Source organism: Chaetura pelagica, unplaced genomic scaffold (assembly GCF_000747805.2).
Source record: "Chaetura pelagica isolate M959 unplaced genomic scaffold, ChaPel_1.0 scaffold174, whole genome shotgun sequence".
Taxonomy (NCBI): domain Eukaryota; kingdom Metazoa; phylum Chordata; class Aves; order Apodiformes; family Apodidae; genus Chaetura; species Chaetura pelagica.
The window spans coordinates 3,591,948-3,608,794 of NW_009953722.1; positions in this window are offsets into that span (position 1 = coordinate 3,591,948).

A 16,847-nucleotide genomic window follows, 5' to 3' on the forward strand; every position below is an offset into this window, starting at 1 on the left:
GTAGGGAAATCACAAGGAGATCTGCAATGCTGTGTTGCTAGCAGTTAGGAACTCTCCATTTCAGGTTGAGTTTTCCTGGAGGAGCTCAATATAGTCAGACAGAAATAAAATGGTTAGAGGGAGAGGTTGGACTGCTGAAACATGGGAATGTCAGACACGTAATTGCTCCTTTATATGATTACCTGCTTCAAGGGAGGAGCTGTGCCTTGGATTTTCAAAAGTGCCTATTTAAGATCCATTAAAATCCACAAGAATTTACACTGATCATCTAAAGTTGTAGCCCCTGGTTTCAGGGGTACCTTGACATGAACTTCCACCAAGCACTCCTTTTTCTGCAATTAAATATGGACTGATACAGAATGGGATTTGTCTTCATTTGATGATAATTATATTGTATTTTTATTCTTAATTTATCTAGCAGCATTCTGCAAATGTAAATCAAACTCAGATAAGTTATTCTTTTAAATGAAAATTTCATAGTCAAGTTACCATGACAAGAAGCTGAAGGTAGTGGTATTTTCTAGTTAGATGAAATGTCACCTTGCCAAGAAAGATGAAACACAACATGGTGATGGGCACACGAAGAGAATAGTTACTGGTCTGACAGTCTCCTCTTTCTTGTGCAGTTCCTGACTAACAAGGCCACATTTTAACCATTTATGCTAAGGCGGGTTGTACCCCTCAGAACCTTCCCCTGCACTGCTCTGGGTGGCAGCAGCAGCTCCTTCTCGGATGTGCTGGAGGCTGTGAAATCCCTGCAGGCATTGTGGGGGCTTCTGGGTGTGAAGTTATGCCCACGGTGAAACTCCATAGGTAATTCCTGGCTCCTCTTCCTTTCTGTCCCCCATTTCCTTCTGCTTCTTCCCCTTTCAGCTTTTACTGCATTTCCCTTTTCCTTATGGGTCTTTTAATCATTACACAACAATTTCCCTGGAAATACGATGACAGCTTTGGCATTTTACTCAGCAGAAATCTGTGAGGGAATAACCTTGTCCATTATAAACAAAAAAGCATGAAAGAGCCAGATAATTTCATCTGCACGTTTCTCCATTTTGTTCAATACTGTAACAACAGGGTCCAACTGCAAGCAAATATTTTGTGCTTTCCAGCCTGCTAATGCATTGTTCAAAATTTACTGAGTTGCACTGCATCAATTTTTTGGAAGCATGTATAAAAATAGTACTTGCCTCATTCCCAATTAATTTCGGAGAGAAAAGTGTTATGATGGACTAACAATGTGTTATCAATCATGACATCAACTCATTTCATATCTTCTGCACTGCAAAAGTAGGCTGTGTAACTGCAGATATGCAAATATAGAAATATGGTAGAGGAAAGTTGCCTTCAAACATACCCAATGTGAGAGGAGCTAAAAGCTCATTGGAGGTCACAGAAATAGCAGCTGCAAAAAGAAATTAGGAAGGGGAAGTCTGTGTCCAATATTAACTGTGAACCTGAAGGCCTGCCAAGTCCAGGCAGCCTGAGGTCACCTCAAATTTAATCTCATTCCCCTAAGAGAGTCTAAACAAGCCAGCTGTCCTCAGGCAACTAAAAACAAGGAATGCCACCTACTACAGGAGTGCCTTTCACCTGCCATGGACACTGCATGGTGGTCTGTGCACCCAGCCTGACATCTGCAGGGAAAAATGATCAAAAACATGCAGCATAACTAGGAAATTTAACAGGTTTGGGAGAGGGATGGCCCACGAGCAAAGAAAACCACCCTCAAAGCTTTCTTTATTGGAATAGGGGTGAAAGATCCATCCCCAGAAAAATTCTGGCAATAGTTTTAATCACAGGTACCCAGTTCCTTTGGGTCTCAGGTTTTAAAAGGTGGTAAAATATTTTGTGTATACCAGAACAAGGCTGAGATGATGCTTTTTTCTTAAAAGGAAAAATCCTCAACAACCCCCATCATGTAAGAGACTAACCTTCAGCATAGCCACAGGATTTACATATTAAATACAAAGCTCTGGATCTAGTTCTTAAATTCCAGCACAGTCTTTGGTGTCAGTAGTGATTTGTCAGGTAAATGAAGCCCCATTTGGTTTACAAGTGATGAGCGAGGCTGACCAGCTAGAGCAAGGCAGGTGGGTAACATTTCTTTTGGGAAAACAACAGATTAGGATGTTTTTTGCTAACAATGCTTTTTTTAGGATGCTTTTTTGATACAAATTTAATGGTCGCACCATCTAGAAACTCCACTGAAGTGGCAATCCTTGGTTGGAAAAGACCTTACAGATCATTGAGTCCTTCTTTGAAACTAAGGATTTAGGAGAGTTTCAGGGTCTGAAATTATTCTGCAAGGCTCAGATCACTGCAATGAACGGTCTAGGAAGCATTTAAAATGCCTTTGAAGAAGCAGCTTATCAGCTCTAGGATAACCTGAGAATCAATAAGATAAGAAAAGAAATAAAATAGTGAGATATACCAGGAAAAGATGGAGCTAGAGAGAGAAAACCTACATGTTTTGGACTATGAGTGTAGATGATGATTTCTTTATTTGACCATCAACTTTCACTGTCAGCTTTGAAAGCCCCAAGACACTGAAACATCAAACACAAACAACACAGCATACACAAAGATGTCTCTGTCCTGGTGGGACTCCACTGATTTAAATGGAAATAATCTGCTTTCGTAGTGGGTTTGGAGGAATCAGAATCTCTGCCTAAAGATGGCTTTGAGAGCCTCGGTGAACAGCTGAAGGATTCTTAATGAAAGAGCTCAAAGCACAAAGTGAACAAATCTGCCTTTAATTCCTTCAGGTGTTCATCACAGAAAACTGGGAGAGGCTTCCACATCACCTGGCTTTTGGGCATGTGGGACACTTGAAAAATGGAATAATGAACAAATTATATGAAAATAGAAATGAGTTGCGTAGTTTCTAAGCACTTAATTCAATACTTCTATAATACTCCAAAATCTTTCTTGTCCTTTTTATAGGAACTGTTTGTCCTTCCTCGAACTACTGAACAAGAGGAATTATTCTAGATATTTCTTTCACTTTTCCTTCACTTTTTATGTGCTTTGAATTGATTCATGCTCCATGGCAGTTCCTGGAAATTAAAATATGAAGGAGAAGAATGGGTGCCAGACTAAAAATAACAGCTGATGAAGTGTGGTTTAATATCCATAGTTTAATATCCTAGTTACTGAAGCCAAAATTGTGAGTCCCCATGGATCAACCTGCATTTTTACTCGTGTTCTAAGAATGGTGATTGGTCCACCTACCTAGAGTTGTCTCAGGACACTAAGAAACTTCAATAGCTCTTTTGATACCTAATGGGGACAAACAGATAAAAGTAAACATGAAGACAACCCACTTAAAAACATGGATCAAGAGAGGTTACATGACTCACCCTCTGAAAGTGTTCTCTTATTCACTAACTGCAGAAAGGGGCTTAGGGACAAGTTTAGCACAGATACATTTAAGTATTAGTTGAGATGAACCCCAACTCTCAACAGCAACCTGTTTATGAATAAATATGATGACAGTTAAATAAATACCTCAAGCATCTAAACTCTCCTTCAGACCATTCCATGCACACCTGCCAAGATCATAGTTCATATATATTTGAGCCATTTTCACTGTGTTTGGGAATCTTTTCCCTTTTCTCTCACAGCTCTATGACATTAACATCCTTTGCTCTGAGTCTCTGAGCTACCAGCTCCTCACTCATCTATTCAAGCAACCTTTCCAGTCCCCTCCACTACCCAGTGAAGGATGATGCCAGCCTGATGGCCTGTATTTTCCACTGCCTCCAGAAATATTTCAAACTTTACAAAAGAAGCTGCATGCATTTTCCCCCTGCCCCCCTTCAGCTCTCATTCCTGGGATCTCCTGGTTCCAGCTGCAAACAACCAAGTGGAGAGCAACTCCAGTGTGGTGTCTGTGATCGTATATGTGTGTGTGTATCCGTTGTGTATATCTGCATATGGAAAGACAGATGCACAGATATGTTTTTATATGCACATGGAACTAAGAATCTAGCAAGTTGATTATATCCTGCAGACATCCCCATAAGATGAGGATCCTCACATCTGTGTAGATCCAGATGCAAAGCTCTGGACCACAGCCAGCCTGGGCAGTCCATGGTCTCTTGATATGTCACTGAATTTCATTTCTTCAGAGACAGGAATGTCTGGAGCTTTAGGAAAGGCTGAGTTTTTATATGCACCTGACTCAAGAGGAGCAAGGTGACAGTTTGAGCCCATGAGCTATGGCAGACATGATAAAATAGGTTTGAAAATTAGAAAATTACCACTATTGATGAGGCTTAAAAGAAAAACAAACAACCAGTAGATGTGACTGTGTTGAGAGCTCAGAGCTGAATGAAGCTTGCACTGAACATTAAAATCAGTCTCCAAAACTGCTTTCAGGTTCTTGACCTTTAGAAGGAGGTTAGAGAAAATAGGCAAAAGTAGAGTGCTTGTTTGGGGTTTTCACTCTCAATAGTGGAAACCAATGCATTGAAAAGCAGCAGGTGAGCTTTTGATGCTCTTGAAATCTCCAGTACTTCAGTATCTGGTTTTCCTGAAGAGACTTGGCTGTGTAAGGGCTGGCAGGAAAATGTGGATCTTTGCAAGTATTTCAGGCAAGCAGACAGTTAGCTCTTTACAAAACTTTATCACAAAGGCAAATATCACAGGATTTTTAAGAACTGGAAAACTCTACCAGAAATTGGACTTGATGATCTTCAGACCTTCCTTCCAAGTCCTATGATCCTATGATTCTAATTATTAATCTGCACTGTTGCATCTTTCAAGACCTCAGCAGGCAGTTCTTCCTGAAGCAAATGGGTTTAGTGCAGTGGTACCAAAGTACTGCAGATAACATAAATGTAAAACATATAAAAGTGGAACAAAGATAAATAAGGGAAGGAAGAAAAAATTCTGTGTTCAAAAGCTAACCAAAACAGTGTCTCTTACCAAAAAGATGCAAAAAAAATGTTTGGAAAAGCTCTGAGCTCCCTATGAGCAACCTTAAGAAATAGAACAGGAGCAATCTGTAAAGGCAGGGAAGTTTTGTGGACTAAGAAGAAGGTACTGGCATTTTATCCTTTATTATTTGAAGAGCAGAAACATTCTCAACTGAGTCCTTTTTAACATCCAGCTTTTAAAATCTCCATTACTCAAAAAAGGCATGAGTAAATTTGCTTTCTGAGTAAAGAGACCAGTGCCAATAAGACAGTAGGGAGCTAAAACTTCAGTAATTGTCAATGCAAAACAGGGCCACAAGTCACATTGGGAAGGAAGAAATTAACTGGCCAATGTTTTCCCATTCTAACATTGATAGGTCTTCATTTTCCACATCATTCAGGTTCATTTTTATATTTGAAAAATTCCAGCTTCTAGGAAATAAAGTACAAAAGGAAATAAATTATAAAAGAATATAATTCAGGACTGAATTATTTATTAACATTTCTCAAAACTCATATGCTTAAAATAAATTGTTGGGAACTGTCCTTAAATATAAAGGCAAGCCTGACTACTTGTATTTGAAACATCTACAAATAAAAGGCACAAGCTCTATTGAGACTCCAGATTTAATGTTAACACAACAAAGTAAATTTGAAATGCTTAGTGCAGGCTTTTAAATACACTTTCATAAAACATTTTTAGAAATGTTTCCTGGAATGCATATAACCTGATTCAAGGAGACTAATATGAGACTCCTACATGTTGCTGCAGCATGATTAAATGCCATTATCGTTCCTTGTGTTGTTGCTAGTATTATTTTTAAAACAGCATTTTGTCAGTGGCTGTTAGCACCTGTACTACGTGTGCACAAAGAAGTCATAACCTACACATTTATTGGGACTTGCCTGTCAAGACTCATCACCCACAAAAAATCAATGTCATAAGCAGTGTGGGTCCAAAGGAGTAAATATTTGGCAAAGAAAGATGGAAAGAAGTTTTGAAATTGCCAATCCCTAAGAGTAGAATTTGAATGAACCGGGAGAGGAACTGCCAAATAAAGCTAATGATGACAGATGGCAGACTGTGAGTTGTGCTTTATTCAGCAAAAATACAGGTGATTAAGAAAATGTTGCCTCTTTCCAGAAGCAGCAGCTATGGGAACTTTGCCTTACATCTTTTCTCCCATCAGAAATTAAACCTGTGCCAGTGATGCTGGGATGTTTTCTAGTGCAATTCCTGAACATAAAATTGAATAGAAATAGTCAAACCCAATTTTTCTGTCCATCTACCAAATGAGATACCCAAACAGAAGAGCCCAGTTAGCCATAAGTTGCTCCCTTTGCTCTTAACTTTGATCTCCATCCCTTTATTTTCAGCTCCACACCTGGTCACCTCATCCAGATTTTCCCCTTGAGGTCTTTCACTCTGACTCACAGGCCTTTGAAAGATTAGTCCTTTTTCTAAAATTAAGCACAGCCTAGCACAGGAAGTACTTTATGCTAATGCTCCATCTGTGAAATGCCTTGGCTACTCAGAAAATTTAAATACATCCACAAACCACAACAGCCACATCTTCAGCTGGCTCCTGTTTGCAGAAGAGGTAACTCAGTGTGAATCCATACTCCAGGGTCACTTAATGCTGTGGTTGGAATCATTCTTTGAGGCGTTTTTTGGACAGTTCTACAAGACTCTTTGTATCTCATTCTCCTCCCTAGCACTTTTGCCATAAAAGCAGGGGATGCTTTGGAGCTCCCAGTTAACAGAGAGCTCACAGTGAGACATCAGATGCTTCTTTTCACTCACTGCCTTGCTTTCCACTGTGCTTGCACTGTTAATATTGTAATATGTAGTACACAGCAAGCCAACATCAGACAGCAAGGAGAATTAGTGATCACATCCTTTTGGGCTTTGAGTGACGTGCTATCTACTAATGTTCTTGTCTGGAACAACCACAGCATTCCATGAAGACTCAAACAGTATCTCGGTAGCAAATAGAAAGGTAACTTTTTGTGTAAGTTACTTAGAATAAAAAGAAAGATCCATCCAGGAGTGTTCCCTGGTCAATAAACACTCCTGGGGTGGCACAGCTGAATAACCTCAGGGACAGGCTCAACTCGAAGTGGTTTCACAGGGAAGGCGTGACACTCCTGCAGCCAACAGTGTGCTGACACCTGCTGATGAACACATACATTGCAAATGCTTGTAAGATGAAGGGTTGGTTCACATGTGCATTAAGCCCCGTTTTTCTTCTGTCTCTGGACCCACCCATATGATGTTGCTACAGTCTCGCTGAAAGTGCAGTACCAAGAGCACCCCAGACCCCTGGCCATTACCCTCAGCCTGTGCCTGCTATTCCTCTGATTGGCCATTTGCTCTTTACATTTAATGTCAACCTTTTTTTTTTTTTTTTTTTTTTTTTTTTTAATAGGACTACAGGTTGGATCCTGACTGAAGGAGGGAGGATACATTATTTTTCAACACCTGTTTTTGTAGGCTTTTCTCACTGATGTTTGAAAATTAAGGAACTGTCTTTGACTGGTTCCCCAATTAATCTCTACATACTGGCAAATTATACCCTGAGGGATGTATCTCAAGACAGGAGCAGGATTCAGAAATAAAGTTGGAGGGCTCTAATTATTCATTCAAACCTGAAAGCAGAGATTTACTCAGCCCCACTAATGTACTGCCATGTATTTCCATCAACTGAATATATTATGTCCTTAACACTGTATTCAGGCTCCATTTCTACATTTTCCCTTCATTCACACTATGGTGGAGAAAAGGCAGGGAGTCACTTCAGTTACTACTGGGCATGATTACTTTATATGCAGCTCTAATTTATACGGGGACCTGAAGATCTGGATCCTTTTTTTCTGGCTCTATCACTGAGCCTTGCAATGACTCCTATCAAGGCACTGCTCTGCTAGGTCCATCATGCTGTTACCTCCTTCAGTCATGTCTGTTGCCTTCTCAGTGATAATCTTTTTTGTACTGTCTGCTTTGGGTTTGTGCTGCAAGCCCTCAGGCTTTTCCCAATCCTTACCTGCCATAAAGAACAGCCCCAGACTCACTGGGAAAAAAAAAAAAAAACACACCAAAACTTCTCAACAGGCAAGGGGTCAATTTAACATTGAGACAATAATGAATTAATACCCAGTTTTGTAACAGGACATTCTCAAAACACTTAGATGCCAATATTTGCTAAAACCTTAAAGGCCACCAGATCCTGGTGCTATAGGAATTCTATTTCTTTTGACCCTATGAGTAATTAACATCAGTCAACAAGAAGTGCCGAAGGGCAGAAGAAGTCCTCCTTGTTGGATGTCATTGGGAAGTTGGTACATTGCCATTTGGGCTGAGGGACATCATGCCAATGTGGCTTTAAAATCTTACCTGAAATGGGTTTCTCCACCACAGGCTGGGCCACAGCTTGGGAGTCTTGTGTTTAGGAGCTGGTGATGCAGGAAATACACACAGAACTTCTCAGGCTGGCTGGGAAAGTGAACTGGAGCTTCCCAAGATCCTATAAGGCACATCACATGTACTTCCACTGAGTACAGTGAATTTTCCTGAGAGGAAACTCTGCCTTCATCAGGACAGCTCCTAACTTACTTGTCTTTAGCGTCTTTTTGAATGAGGGTGTAGAGCCATGATCCCTGGGGCTCTTGCCATGGCCCAGAGCTGTGGCCCATGCAGAGGGAGGGGGCACTGCTTCCACTCACCAGTTGCTCTGTTTTACACACTGACCCACCTCTGTTGGCATGTTCAGCTGCAGACAGGACAGTGAGTGAAATACTGCAACACTCAGGACATGCTAAATCACTCCCCCCGGGCTGTCCCTTTGTTTGGGTCTTCTGCCACCACTCACCCTGGGGGTTCAACATTCCTCATTCCAGATGCTAGGTGCCTCCAGGAGACCTGGAAACCCCAATTCTGAGCAGAAAGCTCACACATAGAAAATTAGTTTGTCAGTGCCGGTATCTTTTGGCATAGCACTTTGCATATGCTAGTGTCCAGAGATGACATTATCCTTGGATTTTCATGGTATCATTTCAAGAAGAAGCTTGGCACCTTTCACAAGATGACAATACATTAAGTACTGAGCCCTCAGTTCTGCAGTGGTGTGTAAATTTATAGATAGACCATGAAAAATAATTTTAATCATACTCCTTTCATTGTGTTGAGAATCCCTCTGTTTCATTTAATACCCCAATAAAATCCCAGCAAGGCAATGTTCCTCTTGGGCTTTTTTTGTTGGAAAAGTGCCAGGACAGAGTCCCCTTGTTACTGATTCAGCTCAATGTTAATGCTTCCTCACCTTTAGTACCTCCTAAAGCCATGAGTGGCCCTAATAGTTGTCATTAAAAAGTGAAAGCTGGTCATAGTAATGAAATACCACATACGTTTCAAATCTAATTTGCATTAAGCTACAAAAGATGCATCTGGATGTTTATATGGCAATTTGTTAAAACTGCACAGTGCTACAGGAAGGCAAACTCCACAGTGTTAATTTATTGTCTTCCTTCTCTTTTAGTTGCTCATTAATTCAAACAGAGGAGAAACCCTCAGGTGTCTTAGAAAATGCTGCCCAGCAGCACCTTTCTGGCTCTTTGGAGGGCAGAACATCTTTGAGAATCAGGGTCCTCATCCTCCTTAAAATGGAGAAAAACCATGGGGTTTAGGTTTTTTTCCATTTCTAATCTGAATCCCACTCCAAGTCCACAGTCCCAGCCAGCAGCTGAAGCTCCGGTTTACCTGAGCCTTCCCCAGTGCACAAAGGGTGGGTTTAACAGCAGCCTACAGCCTCCCAGGCCTGATGCTGCAGGAAGAAGCCAAGCGAAATCCAGGGCACACCCCCCACAATAGAAAAAAGTACCCCACAAGTAAAGGGTTTCCTGGTATTTTAAGGGAGTTGTGCTGATCCTGAATCAGGGTTGTAATTATCCTCCTGTTAGATAACATAGATAACAGCAGGACGAATTATCGTTACTCTAAATCTCCTTGTGCCTCAAAACTTGATCAGTAAAGCCTTCTCTCCCTGGCTGCTCTGTCTACTCTTTGAGAAGCCAAAATATCCTTCAGCATAATAGGAGTAAGCAAGCAACAAGTACCAATTCCACTTACAGCCACCCTCAGTAGGATATTCTTCATTAAAATTCATCCAACCAATTGAAACAACACGATGGTCTCTGTGAGAGACTCCTACTGAATTCCCTCCCTTCCCTGCCAAAAAAGGTGTTATCTGAACAGCTGTGGCTTCCATCTCCCAGCTGAATTACCATAAGTGTCTCTAGTCACATTTAAACCCATCTTAATTATTGTCTTTGGCAACTATACAAGGAAAATAATTATTACAGTATTTATCTTCATTGCTTAAATACTGCTGGGGAGATGCAAGAAGCCTCTTCTTAATTCTTTGGCAGTACTTAAAATTAACACAGAGTTTCCTGTTGATTTAGATTTTTGTATTTCTTTTAAAGGCCTCATCGTGCCTGCTTCATTGTGTAGCAGCTGCAAGGGAATGTGCAGCAATGAAAATACAGTGAAAATCCCCTTCTTTTCTGATGGAAAATAGAACTGGAGAAGAAACAGATCACATCTGGTATTCATTAAGAGAAATGTTACTAATGAAGCTGTTCTTATTAATGGAATCAAGCTGTCATTAACAGCAGATAACTGTGTGTTCAGCTGTGCCCACTTGCACCCTTTGAGGGGGGATCTGGGGCATCTGGATTGGATGTGCAGCAATTTGGGAGGGCTGCCTGCTTTCTTGGCTTCCAGCCCCTTCCCAGAGCCCATTTAATGCTGTCAAATTAGCATTTTCACGTGGAAGACATTTCCCACTGAATATTTCTGCCCAGCATGAGGGCTGGGTGCTATGTGAGCAGCTTTCATTTGCTATCTAATGCTACTTCCCTCCTTTTGGAAGTTAACAGGCATGTCTGACCTTCCCATTGCTAAGTGTGTTTTATGAGGTCATTAGGAAGCGATGCTCTCAGCAAAGATAATTACTGTGTGTGGCAGCATGGAGCTATAAATGCAAGAGCAACATCACAGCTCCAGCAGCAGACCTCTCAAAAGAATTGTATGAAGAGTGTCAAAAATGTATTTTAATTGATAAGAAATAAAGGGTTTGTAGCCTTCCTGAGGGCAGCGTGTAAGCCACATGCTTGAGGTTTTTTATAATCATTTTAAAGATGAAAATCCTAATTTGGAAAGGTCTCATGCTCCATTGAGACCACGGGGAAAGTCACACTGGAACTAAGACAACTGGGCTCAGGCTTGCCACTTCCCTTAGGCAGGGACATGGGCTGAGCAGATAAGGGGGCTGCTTCTGCCAGGGCAGGGTGGGCACTGGCAGTAGAACCCGTGTGTCCCTGAAGGCAACAGAGCTCTTTGCTTGCTGAGAAGACCATTGTGCTGTAGCTCAGGGTATTAACTTGTTTACATTCCCCTAATCTTAAGAGGCATTGCCTTCTGGATTTATCAGGGCAGTGGTGATTTTTCATGCATGTTATGTCCCTTATTTTGAGATACTTCAAGAGGCTGTTTCCTTGTTGCAGTGCAGAGACATTTCACATCTCTTTGGGCACTTTGGTGAAGTTTTGGGAAATTTTCCACATCTCTCATGCATAGGCACTGCCTCACCTGACAGGTCAGAACATTGCACTTTGCATCCAGAGTCAACAGCAAAGTCCAAACCTGGCCCAGGTCTCTGCAGGACAACAGGCTGAGAAACCAGGCACACTGCAGTACCTCCAGCCCCTGCTTCTCAGTCCATCATTACCACCAGTACCATGAAGGGAAGAGAAATAACTCCAGATAGAAACAGAAAAAATCCATCTTGTCCCAGGTGTCCTGCTAGTGTTTTCCCAAGTCAGAGAGCCTGGACAGACTAGAGTTTGCAAGGATATTCTGGAGGGAAGTTGTGACTTTGGCAGCTGCTCTTCATCCAGAATAGGTGCATGAAGCAACTTCTGAGCAAGGGAGCTCAAACAATGGGAAGCACCCCTGAGGTCAGACAGGAGCTGCCCCAAGAACATGTTAGAGAACATTTTTTTGATGACTCAGTTCATGTGCAAAAGGGGCTGTGTGGTTTGAAGGGCTTTGAGCACACGTGTGTGTGTGTGAGCTACTGCAGAGAGGGTAGGTGACAGAGTTCAGAAGCAGCAAGGAAAGGCGGAAAAGGCAAAGATGGGGAGATGGCCCCTTCCCCCACCTAAGGGGTGTCTGCAGCCTCAGGCATCACCCCCAGGGCCCTCTGGGGCCAAAAGGACAAGGGGGTGCCTGCCTTCAGCAGTTCATGGTCCACCCTGCAACACAAGGCTGAGAGCAGTCAAAGACAGGCAGGACTAACCAGCTGTCAGACTGTCTCTCCACACTTCTCAGCCTCCTCCTCCACCTCTTCTCCATTATCAGGACTAACCCATTGCATTTGTTCTTCTCTTAAACCAGTTGCAACCTGAATTTGGGGCTGTTTAATGGAAGGGGTGATTTTAGCTGTTTTAAAATGCCAAGATAGATCTTGCCTATGGGTCTTTTTAAACTGGTTTTATCCTGGTTTATATTTGCTTAATTTGCAAGAGAAGCTGCGAATCAGACCAATTTTATTCTAATGAAGTAGAATTGTCCTACTTCATCCAATTTAGGAGCATTTTAAATGATCTGATTTAAATTAGTGTACTACCTGTGAGCAGACTTTGCCTGTCAGGACAAGGAATCAGAAGTCACTGGCAGTGCAGAGCATCAGATTTCCCTGGCACGGGATGCTAATAACACAACCACAATAATATTTTTCACATGAAATAGATCTCCAAATGATATTTTTTTTAATTTATTGCTTGTATGTTTGTATTTCAGCCCATGTAAAAACAAATTTTAAAAAAGATTAGTCAAAAAACACAGTTCCCACTGTTAACTGGAAATTCTATTTGCAGTCTCTCTGTTACAGGCAAATGCTCATCATTTAGGGTCCTGGCAATAATGAATGGAAACCTCTTGTATATGAGTCCATGATTACATCATGCTGTTGTCTTACTGATACCAGGGCAAATCCTACCAGTGAGGTGGCCTTTGCTCTATTCCCTACAAAAACTAAAATTAGATTGTACCACACTTTCTCCTGCTGATCTTGCTTTTATCAAAGTGTCACTGAGAGCCAGAACGAATCCTCCCACCACTTAATTAGTATAATCAAAGAATAAACTGTAATGGGCAGAAGATGAAACAGTTAAATTCAGACAGTTGCAGTAAAAAAGGATTTCAGGGGAGACAAGGGAGGGATTAGGATACCCAGCTGGGGACTGAGGACTGGGGAGCAACTCACAGTCAGCCCTGCAAGGCACCAGGTCTGGGCACAGGCAGCTCTGGGAGGCAGGAAGGGGATGTTGCCCATCCCACCACCTCATCTCCAGCTACTGGCAGGACCACACTCCCCCCTTCCTAGCAGTGCAGCGTGAGTTAAGGGAAGAAGTAGATGGTCCCTGATGGGCGTCTCCCTGCAGATTTCTGGCACACCTGCCCCTCCTCTTGGGAAGGTCTGTTGTGCTGTGGTTTGTTGGTTTTTTTCTTTTGGCTGTGCCTCATGCGCTCATGTAAGTCAGTAACTAGAACTTATTTTTACATTAGTTTAGAGTATTTGGCACCTATTTTGACAGGAATTTAAATGTGTCAGGAGTGATCACTCCTTTTTTTGCCCTACTTTGTTTAAGAGAAATTCAATTCATGGAGTAATTTTGGAACTTCCCCCACCACTAGGATATTTGCCTGAAAATGATTAAAGTCTCCCCAGTCCAGCAGAGCATGTGCCTTGGCCACTGGAGGGGAAGGTTGGAAGGGACAGGCAGGGATGGTGGACAACTCTCACTCCTGCACCCAGCTGCTGCTCACCTTCCCTGTGCTGCAGCCATGTCACTGAGAGCCAGAACAGCCCAGAGTGTTTAAAAACAGCATTCCCAGGTGAGGGATCAAACCCTGCAGAAACATAACGTGATAGTGGGGGCTGGTCATCCCCGTTTCCAGTGGCAGAGTGAATTCAGGGGAGCACTGACAAACACAGAACCAAAGGTTTTTGTGCGTGCCAGAGGCAGAAAATACCAGAGACAGATGATCAAAAGCAAATATGAAAGACTTTTTGAATGCTTTTTGCAAATTAAGACTATGGTGTAAAGAAGTAACTGATCCATGGAATCAACAGTCCAGCATGGCCCCTGTTACTAGCAAACTGCTTGACTTTCCAGAGGCACAACCATACAGAGCAAAATCTGGAAATCCCAGATATAAAACATAAATTATGCCTGAGGACTTTAGTACTAAGATAAATTGTGTCCAACATGTGAACATTAATGCTGCCTTAAAGAAATGTGATGAAATTTCAATTGCAGCTGAGAGAATGTGATGTTTACAAGGTCTGTGCCTGATAGTCTCTACATAATGGGAAAAAAGAAGAGACAGAACAAATGTGATGCAGATACTTATATCCCAAGAGATTTGAAAAGTGTATGTGCCAAGTCACTTGGAAAATCTCATGAAATTAAATAATTCAGTGGAGAAAAACATTCTTTTACAAAGCAGAGAGGCAGGGGGAGGGAGCAAGCCTTAGAGGCAAGATGGAAATGTGGATTAAGGGTTGGAATATATTGAAATAAGTGAACAGCTAACGTCAGACCATGCTGAGTTTTGTTTCAACAAAAAACAGGTGAATGTTACAATAGAGCTTTATCTGACAAATACAGCTGTAAAACACAGCACACTCCTGGGGAGGGAGAGAGGGAAAAACCTACCTCAGAGACAGAGAGGTTTCTTTTGCAGTGACTTGGGTCAAGACCAACCACAGCTAACGGAAATATTTCCCCTGCTTAGGTGGATGGACTTCCCAGGAATGGCTCCTGGCTCATGGTCAAATTGGTGTCCACCAGGACACCCAGGTCGTGTCCTGGCAAGCTGCTTCCCAGCTGGCTCACCCTCTGCATGTTCTGGAGCCTGGGGTTGTTCCTCCCCAGGTGCAAGACTTTATACTCCCCTTGTTGAATAAGGCTCCTGCCAGCCTGTTTATCCAGCCTGTCAAGGTCCCAAATGTACTAGATACTAGGTATTTGGCCCTGTGATATTACAGATTTGCACAATAGCTGTGAAGGCCCTCTAAGCTTGTCAGTGTGATGGCTTATTTCTCAACAGGACAACAGCCAAAAGGCCTAAATTTCTCACCCCTAATGTCCTATAGCAGGTCCCTACCAAACTTCACCCTCAAATTGTTTGCCTTCAGAGAATGGTATTGAAGTGTGCAGTCTAGCATAGCTCTGAGCTAACATCAAAGAGGAGCTCCACATCATCTTCCCCCATACTCCTGAAGAATGCCTGACCGTAAACAGAACTGAAAGATCTGTGAAAGCCAAGTGGGTCATATGAATTTTAAATGTTTTGTGCTCTGTGAGTAGAAAAGCAGACAAGGCAAGCTTTGTGATCTTTTCTTGAATGTATTTCATGTTCCACTTTTATTTCCTAGAAAAGAGAGCTACACACAGACCACATTAATCTCAGTCAGGAGCAGGTCCAGCTCCCACTAACATTAACAGGAGAGGGCCAAGCCAGAACAAGCACTTTTCAGTGTAATTATTTTGCCTTGGCAATTTTGTTTTATCATAGCTGATGTAAGTCAAGGCGAGTGAAAGGGACCTGAGAGCACAACCAGCATGGCACATGAAAGGCTTCAGCTCTCTCAAAGATAGATTGAGTCTGTCATCTTTATCTGACACTAATTGGGAGCTTTTTCATTATCACAGCCAAATTCAGCCCTTCACTACCTGCCCATAAATCTTTCTGACATTTTCCAGTGGGTGCTGGAGGCAGATAATCTGAGGGCAGAACCTGCAAGGGAACTGGCAGAAGGACACAAGAGAGGCCCAAATATGTCACCCACCTCCCTGGAAACTCATCCCCTGCCCTGACCCAGATACATCTGCTAGCTGCAGTGACACCAGCTCATCCTTTTCCTGAATCTGGGGTGAAGGGAGAGAGTGAGGATATGTTTTAGTTTTGAGAGAGATTAACTTTGGCTGGGACTTAATTTTCGTTGTTTCCTTGGCAGCTTCTGGAGCTGGGCTGGGGAGAGGGTGCTCACAGTAGTTTGCACTGGGATTTCAATGGAGATTGAAACTGCTTAAGCTTTTGGATAGCTGTTGTTATTCTTCATATCTACTTTCAAATACAACATTTGTGAGTTATATACTTGGGAAGGGGCAGGGGATAGTGATCCTAACTAGGAGACCACTGTACATTGAGGTGCTGGTGGTTCATGCAGCAGCTAACACAGGTGCCTCTACAAACTTCCTATAAAAGATGAAAGCAAATCTCTCTTAAAAAAAAAGAAAAGAGAGTATATCTGAATGAAACAGTATCATATGGTGTAAAAAGCTCCCTAACTAAGGTGAAAAATGTGTATACATGGATTAAGAAGAGGAATTTTGAAGAAAACTTATTTTGAGCACAGGGTGAACGTTAGCCTTAATTTAGCAATTCTTTCTCTTGTAAGATGCAAATGAGCCCACAACTCTTAGTTTCCACAGCACAGCTAAAATGTTGCATGTTATGTGCAACATGCAGAGAGGAATTTTGTTAGACATGAAATCTGATGGGGAAATAGTAGTATAATGAAATAAGGACACTCCACTATGCAAACGGACATGTGTCTCATTTGCTTCACAAGAGTGTCCACACTGTTATTCACAGGATTGCTTTAAAAATCCTGTGTCTAAATTGGAAGCCTGATAAAAGAAGGCAGAAATAGCAGTTTGGGAAAGAGCCTCCTTTGCATACCCACATTTACCTGTTTCTGTGCCTCACATGTTGATCTGTGTACATACAAGGACGAGTACTGGCTGTGGAAGGAAAAGTGTCACATTGGGAAGATGGGCAGCATTGATGCAGCA